At 42.2% G+C, this 8,501-nt stretch overlaps 1 long non-coding RNA gene across 3 annotated transcripts in view; it reads right to left on the bottom strand.

Moving 5' to 3' along the window:
• LOC108513931 (uncharacterized) overlaps positions 1 to 8,501 on the bottom strand; it is a 92,134-nt gene that overhangs the window by 57,773 nt on the left and 25,860 nt on the right. Inside the window, exon 1 of one of the 3 annotated variants that reach the window (XR_001881057.1) lies at positions 5,638 to 5,726. The exons of the other annotated variants lie outside the window; for them this stretch is intronic. This is a non-coding gene — a long non-coding RNA (uncharacterized LOC108513931). Of the gene's footprint in view, positions 1 to 5,637; positions 5,727 to 8,501 lie in introns of those variants that run through there. 3 annotated transcript variants of the gene reach the window in all.

The following is an 8,501-nucleotide window of genomic DNA, read 5'->3' as shown; positions in this document are numbered from 1 at the left end:
CTGGGTGACAGAGCAAGACTCCGTCTCAAAAAAACAAAAAAAAAAAAATACAAAAATTAGCCGGGCATGGTGGCAGGCTCCTGTAGTCCCAGCTACTTGGGAGGCTGAGGGGGGAGAATCACTTGAACCCAGGAGGCAGAGGTTGCAGTGAGCCGACATAGCGCCACTGCACTCCAGCCTGAGTGACAGAGTGAGACTCCTTCTCATAAAAAAAAGAAAAAAAAAAAAAAAAAAAAAAAACACACACACACACACATTCCTTCTACCTAACTGTATTTTTGTAACCGTTAATGAGCCTCTCATTCACTACCTCCCACCCTTCCCAGCCTCTGGTAACTGTCATTCTACACTCTATTGTCCTGAGATCAAAGTTTTTAGCTCCCACATATGAGTGAGAACATGCAGCATTTGTCTTTCTGCGCCTGGCTTATTTCACTTAACAGAATGACCTCCAGTTCCATCCATTCTGAATTCTGGCTCTACAATGATCATTAAGTAGCCATGAGAAAGTTTCCTCACTCCTCTGAACTGCTGTGGGGGTTTCCTCTCCAAAAAGGAGATACTAAAACCTATTTTAGACAAGGTGATTGTAAAGGCAGAATCAAATATACGAAAAACATCCTAGAGGCCAGGTGTGGTGGTTTATGTTCATAATACCAGTGCTTTGGGAGATCAAGGCAGGAGAAGCATTTGAGCTCAGGAGTTTGAGACCAATCTGGACACGTACCCAGGCCCTTTCTCTTAAAAACATTTTTAAATTTAGCCAGGTGTGGTGGTATCTACCTATAGCCCCAGCTATTTAAAAGGCTGAGGCGGGTGGATCGCTTGAGCCCAGGATTTTGAGGCTGCAGTGAGCTAGGTTCGTGCCTCTACACTTCAGCCTGGACAACAGAGTGAGAACCTACCTCTAAAATTAAAAATAAAGAAAAATATCCTAGTGCCCGTAGCCTGAAAATAGGATAAATGCTCAACAAATATTTTCTTTTCTCTTCTTTTTTCTCTGTCCTCTTCTTTATTCACTTTCCTTTTCTGCCTCCAAGTTTCTTGGAAATCCACGAGCGTTAGGCTATATTACAGGACCCAGTTCTTCCCACTTCCTTATTTTTATCCACTGTCTTTGCCATGTAATTTTGCATGTCCCCTCAGGAAAATGGCAGAGCACACTTCCCTGTCCCTTGACTTTGGGTTTGACCACGTGACTTGCTTTGGCTCAACAGAATGAGGTGGAAGTGGTAGGGTCCCAGGTGCAAGTCTAGGCTTTAAGAGGTCTCAGAAATTCCCATGTACCCTCCTGTGTCTTTGTCATCACCATGAGAGCACAATGTAGACCAGCCTGCTGGTCCATAAAGCAGACACACCTTACTTGAATCCAGCCTCGATCAGCCAGTCCCCAACCACCCCCAGGGAGACTAATGGAGCCCAGCCAAGATCAGTCCATTTCAGCCAACCCCAAGCAGATCCACAGGTCTATGAGAATAAATGTTTGATTTAACAAGAGGCTCTGGGTGGCCTGTTACTCAGCAATTCTGTGTCAAAAACTAGCTGGTACACATCACTCATTCTTCAAGATACAACTCAAGTACCACTTCATTTGGGTTAAAATCCAAGCTTTCCCACTTTCTAGCTATGTTGCTTTGGGCAAGTGAATTAGCCTCAGTTTACTTATCTCCAAAATGGAGATAATAACACCATCGTTACTGTTCTGAGACTTAGGGAAGATGACCATGGTAGATATTCAATAACTGTTTATTTCCAGCCAGGCTCAGTGGCTGTGGTCTGCAATCCCAGCAGTTCGGGAGGCTGAGGCAGGTGGATCACTTGAGATCAGGAGTTTCAGAACAGCTTGGCCAACATAGCAAAACACTGTCTCTAATTAAAAACATAAAAATTAGCTGGACGTGGTGGCCCACCCCTGTAATTCCAGCTATTCGGGAGACTGATGCAGAAGAATCACTTGAACCCAGGAGGCGGAGGTTGCAGTGAGCCAAGATCGCACCATTGCACTCCAGCCTGGGCGACAGAGCAAGACTCTGTCTCAATTTAATAATTAATAATAATAATAATAACTGTTTATTTCCTTTTCCTCATATGCCAGGAAACCTTTCCAGAAATGCTGGGAGAGAAGCGGTCACCTCTTTGTACACAATATTTCTTGCCGCCCTCTGTGCATAACACAGAGTCTGCCAGGTCTGCTCCTGTCACTAGTCTGTGCAGGGATTCCCAAAAAGCGGTATCCATCAGAATCACCTGGACACAATTTTAAGCACACCAGTGAACAATCTTTGCTCCAGTCCTGTTAAATATTTTTGTTTGTGAATAGATCGATAGATAATTAGATGGATATGTTACCAGAAAGGGGTCCTGATCCAGGCTCCAAGAGAGGGTTCTTGGATCTCCCACAAGAAATAACTCAGGGTGAGTCCACAGTGCAAAGCAAAGCAAAAGTGGTGCAAGAACAAAGAGCTACTCCAGACAAAGTAGGGCGTTTTCCCAAAAGTAGGAGGAGGAACACGTCCACCCTAGGTAAAATATTCGTTTATATATAGGATAAACATAGATGATGGGGAGATGTTCTCTGCTACAAGGGTTTGTGATAAAGGATTAATTGTCTTAATGACTATATTTTGCAAGAATAAGTATTATTATCTTCAAGGCAAAATTGGGAATGTGTCTGTTCTCAAGATATCGGGATATCAGGACACTCCTGAGTCTGGGTCTGTTTAGTCAACATTATCAATCTGTTCCCTTAACCGTAAACATCTAGAGGCTAGGAATGTCTGACATTCTAGGAATGGAGCCCAGCAGGTCCCAGGCTCATTTTCCTAGCCCTCACTCAAGATGGAGTCACTCTGGTTCAAATATCTCTGACATATTCATAGATAGATAGATAGATAGATAGATAGATAGATAGATAGATAGATAAAAAGACAGATGATAGATGGATAGATCATAGATAAAGAGAGATGCTAGGTAGATAGATCAAAGACAGATAGATACATAAAGAGATAAGAGAGAAAGATGGTAGATAAAGAGATAGAGAGGAAAGATGATAGATAAACAGATAAAGAGAGATGATAGATAGATAATAGATTGATTGATGGATAAGATGACTCCACCTACAGAGTCATTTCCCAGCCTCAGAATATAGGTGCAGCCATGTGACCATGTCTGGTCAACAGGATGTCAGAAGTGATGGCAGCTATGTCCAGTCTTGGCAGTTGAAAACCTTACTCATCATTCTCCACTTGTCACTGTGATTATGAAGACCATGCATCCCGGATGGCATAGCTACCCGGATCCCCAACGAGGCAGAGACTTGCCCTGGAGGAGTGTAAGACCCGCATCAGATGACATCAAGAGCAGAAATAAACATTAATTCTGTTGAGCCATTGAGATTGCAAGGCCTGTTTGTTATTGCAGCATGACATAGCATCTCTTGTCAAAGGCAGCTCCCAATCACAGCAAAAACGGACCCACAAATTCAGCTCAATTCCACTTTCTAGGTACTCCATTCCCTGAACATTGATATTGAATCAGTTATTTCACAAGTCATAGTAACGGGCACATGGTTCACAAAAGAAAATGTTACAGTCCAACAAAAGGAAAAAGATAAGCAAACATCTACAATAGACAACAAAGTAGAATAACTGCCCTAAGGGAGAGACAAAGGTGCTATTAGCGGACTTCTGGCGATGGTATGGACTAGACTGAGCAAATCCTAACCACTGTAAAATGTCTAAAATGTTGGATAAAAGAAGAAAAATCTTCAGTGCATTGTCTAGCAGTCCAGAAAGTAAATAAAATATCTCAAAAACCAGACAATGAGGCCAGGTGCAGTGGCTCAAGCCTGTAACCCCAACACTTTGGGAGGCCAAGGCAGGCAGATCACTTAAGTTCAAGGAGTTCGAGACCAGCCTGGCAAACATGGCAAAACCCCATCTCTACTTAAAAGACAGAAATTTAGCTGGGTATGGTGGCACATGCCTGTAGTCCCACCCACTTGGGAAATTGAGACATGAACCCACATCTCAGTGAAAGAGTCATTCACTGAGACATGAATTGCTTGAACCCAGGATGCAGAGGATGCAGTGAGCCACGATCACACCATTGTACTCCAGCCTGAGCAATAGAGCAAGAAGCTGCCAAAAAAAAAAAAAAAAATTAGCCAGGCATGGTGGCGCATGCCTGTAACCCCAGCTACTCGGGAAGCTGAGACAGGAGAATTGCTTGAACCCAGGAGGCAAAGGTTGCAGTGAACCGAGATCACAGTACTGCACTCCAGCCTGGGTGACAGAGCGAGACCCCATCTTACAAAAAAAGAAAAAAGAAAAGAAAAGAAACAGCTAAAGAAATAATCAGCACATTGGAAGGTAAATTTGAACACATTACCAAAATGTTGCCTAGAGAAGCTAAAATGTGGCTAAAATGACCTGGGATAAAGACCTGAAAGACAGACTTGGCTTGGTTGGAAGAGGAGTCTGAACTCACTTGATGGCAATGGGAGGGCACTGAACATCCCAGTAAGAAGACATAGTGATCAGAGCCGGGCTTTAGGAAGACAGAGGTGGCACGAATGGAAATGCAGAGTTGCATGAATGGAAATGTGGAGATTTACATGAATGGAAATGCAGGGAGACCCCAACCACTTACCTTGGGTGTTTCTGATGAGCACACAGAGAGAAAACAGAATGTTCCAGACTAGAATCAAGTAGCAGACACAGGCTTTCATGAGAAAATGCCCCAGATCAAATGGAGCACTTTATTTCCAAAGCATAAAGGGAGGGTTGAGGAGAGGCTGGACTTCTGCATCTTTCCTGGATAGCAAAGTCTTCTGCTACTCTGAGTGAGGTCTTCTGTACGGTACTCTCACCCTGTTGAGTTCTCTTTCCTTCTTTTTTAAAATTTAATTGATGCATGATAGATGTACACAGTTTCAGGGTACACAGAATAACTAATGCATTCATATAATTTGTAAAGATCAAATCAGTACATTGTGATATCCATCATTGTATTAGTCTGTTCTTATGCTGCTAATAAAGGCATACCTGAGACTGGGTAATTTATAAAGGAAAGAAGTTTAATTGACTCACAGTTCCATGTGGTTGGGGAAGCCTCACAATTACCATGGAAGACAAGGAGGAGCAAAGGCACATCTTACACGGTGGCAAGCAAGAAAGCTTGTACATGGGAATTCCCATTTATAAAACCATCAGATCCCATGAGAACTTAATCACTACCATAAAAACAGTGCAGGGGAAAGACCTGCCCCTATGATTCAATTATCTCCCACTGGGTCCCTCCCACAACATGTGGGAATTATGTGAGCTACAATTCAAGATGAGATTTGGGTGGGGACACAGTGAAACCATATCCATCACCTTAAATATTTGTCTTTTCTTTATGGTAGAAACATTCAAATTATTATTTCTGGTTATTTTGAAATGTGCAACAGATTATTGTAAACTACAATCACCCTACTGATCTATCAAACACTAGATCTTATTTTTCTCTATCAATCCATATATTTGTACCCATTAATCAATTTCTCCTCATTCTCCCTCCTATTAGTAAGATTCTGTCAGTGTCTTCAATGAGGGCTTTTCTAAACATGCAGAATGTGCTATAGGAATATCATACCCATGGCAATCCCAGGAGACAAGGAGGAGATTCAATACTGGAACCAAGTGTGAAGGTTGAAAAGGAAGTGCCTGGAAATGGACCAGAGGTCTGGAGTAGTGTCCCTAGTGGTAGTAGGAGTATCCCCTGTAGTGAAAGAAAATCAGAAAGGTGGGAACAGTATCTGGAGGATGGCCCCATCGATAAGAAGGAAGAGCTCACTCACAAGTTGTGGGGTGCACAGAGCCAGAGAGAGAGGTCAATGCCTGCCCTTGGTCAACCACTGTCCTTGGTCCAGCGCAACAGGGACGTGGGCTGTTCCAACCAGCACTGGTCTGTTCATCCTCCTCTGTAGCACCAAATACAGAGGGGATAGAGAAATGCAGCCCACCAACAACTCGATGGAAATGAAAATATCAACAAACTCACTTTTATTGACTTTAGGTAGAACATAAACTCAGAACTGTAAAATAAATAAGGTTAGCAAATGATGAGAATGAATTAGCCAAACTCTTTCAAACTGAAAAGAGAGAGAGAAAGATATTTGAGTTGCAAAGTGGCTAAGATCTAGAGTAAATAGTCAGCTTCACAAAATTACCCCTTTCAGTTTTAATCTTTTGTGCTTTAATCATTCCCAGCTGTGGACACGGTTCTTGCCGTGAAGACAAGGGCTCAGAATGAACACAAGGATAATGAATGTGAAATACTATTATATTTAATACTATAATATCATTAAGGCAACTATAGTCAGAGATCAAGGACTTTTCAAATTAATTATTTCTTGTTCCAACACACACCATGAAATGGGCTTTCTAAATCAGAATGACATATCCCAACCTTTTCTCTATTAAGATAATTCTATTTTATTTCTTGGATCTTTGCAGCCTAAGCCAGTTTTATAAATATTTAAGAGAAAAATTAGGAGGAAAAATACTGGATAATACATGAATAGCAATCAGTTGACTGAGATAGAGCTACACTGAGAACCAACTTCAGAATCTTCCTGCCTTTAGTACACAAATTCTGCACATCTGTTGTAGGAGAATTAGCAACCTTGTAAGTGCACTGAGAACCTCTATGTTTTTTTTGATATGCATTTTCCGTTTTATTGCCAGATTAAGGAGAGAAAGTTGCTGCCTGAAATATGCTCATTAAGTTCCCTCCAAATTGAGTCTTTATGGTCAGCAGTAAAAATTAGGTAAAATATTGATAACTTGTCGTATTAATGGTCATTCCAGGGTGGGCCCCGATGGCTTGAGTGGCTAATCATCTGCAGAAACTATTTTCAACCTCTATTTTGGCCTCCAAAGAAATCTCTAAGAATGTATGAGGATCGAGTTCCTTGAAAATATCTGAGGTACTCATTACCTGTCCACACAAAGTGACCCATGTGGTGTGGCAAGGGATCGATTCCATTATAAGAGTGACATCCGCCTTAGTGGCTTATAGAGCATTTTATATGAGTGCATTTGCTGAATTCCAGGAAGACACCATCAGCCTCCCGCACCAAGGTATTTCTGCTCTCCATGTGGTTGGACAGCTTCTTCGAGGGAAACACTTTCTGTGAAATGCCTCCCCAGTTGATGCTTCACAGTTGACTAACTGCCAGGATAATCGGTTCTAACCATTTACCTTCTGAAAACATCACTCTTGACTTGATCATTTAATTCTCAAAATGCGTTTGACTGACGGGAAGGTGTGCTATTTTACTTGCAAATCTGATTGCAAATTATTTTCTGATTGCGAATTTATTTTGTTTTTGACAAAATGTTTCCCACTAATTGCTAAAATAATCTTGTAGGAATGTGCCATTGAACATCTCATTTATTAACCCACTGTAGTTTCTTCCTAATCCTTGTTTTCATCTTTTTAGTTATTTTAAACACCTATTTACAGGATCATTAATCCTCATCAATATTGTCTGGAACCCTCAAGCAGCTACCTGAGCTGTTTCTGTGAAAGAAAACCACACAGTCAGTGAAACTCAGCACTAAACTCTCTGCCCCATTCCCCAGCCTTTCTTCTGGGAGATGAGGGGCAAAGAGAAAAGCCCTGATGATAGGCAATGGAAAGCAACAGAAGTGAATCTTGTTGGCCAATAGAGGAATACACATTCTTCATTTGCCTCTGGTCAGCCAGATAATTAAAATTTTCCGGGCGCTGTGGCTCACGCCTGTAATCCCAACACTTTGGGAGGCTGAGGCGGGCGGATCATGAGGTCAGGAGATCAAGACATCCTGACTAACACGGTGAAACTCCGACTCTACTAAAAATACAAAAAAATTAGCCAGGCGAGGTGGCGGGCGCCTATAGTCCCAGCTACTTGGGAGGTTGAGGCAGGAGAATGGCATGAACCCAGGAGGTGGAGGATGCAGTGAGCCGAGATCATGCCACTGCACTCCAGCCTGGGCGACAGAGCGAGACTCTGTCTCAAAATAAATAAAAAAATAAACAAACAAACAAACAAACAAACAAAATAAATAAATAAATAAAAATTCCAGATTCTCTTCTTCGAACAGCCACAGGTAGACAGAACAGTAAGACACTGTTTAGAAAATATTCACAACCTGGGAAACACAGCAGGACCCCATCTCTACAAAAAATACAAATATTAGCCACACATGGTAGTGTGTGCCTGGGGTCCCAGCTTCGTGGGAGGCTGACGCAGCAGGATTGCCTGAGCCCAGGAGTTCAAGGTTATGGACGAGCTGTGATTGTGCCACTGCACTCCAGCCTGGGTAACACAGTGAGATCCTCTTGAAAGACAGAAGAAAGGTGAGAAAGAGGACAGAAAGAGAAAGAGAGAAAGGAAAGAAAGAAAGAAGGAAGGAAGGAAGGAAGGAAGGAAGGAAGGAAGGAAGGAAGGAAGGAAGGAAGGAAGGAAG

Source organism: Rhinopithecus bieti, unplaced genomic scaffold (genome assembly GCF_001698545.2).
Source record: "Rhinopithecus bieti isolate Rb0 unplaced genomic scaffold, ASM169854v2 scaffold_31823, whole genome shotgun sequence".
In the NCBI taxonomy this organism is placed as follows: domain Eukaryota; kingdom Metazoa; phylum Chordata; class Mammalia; order Primates; family Cercopithecidae; genus Rhinopithecus; species Rhinopithecus bieti.
This window is presented reverse-complemented; position numbering and strand designations above follow the sequence as displayed.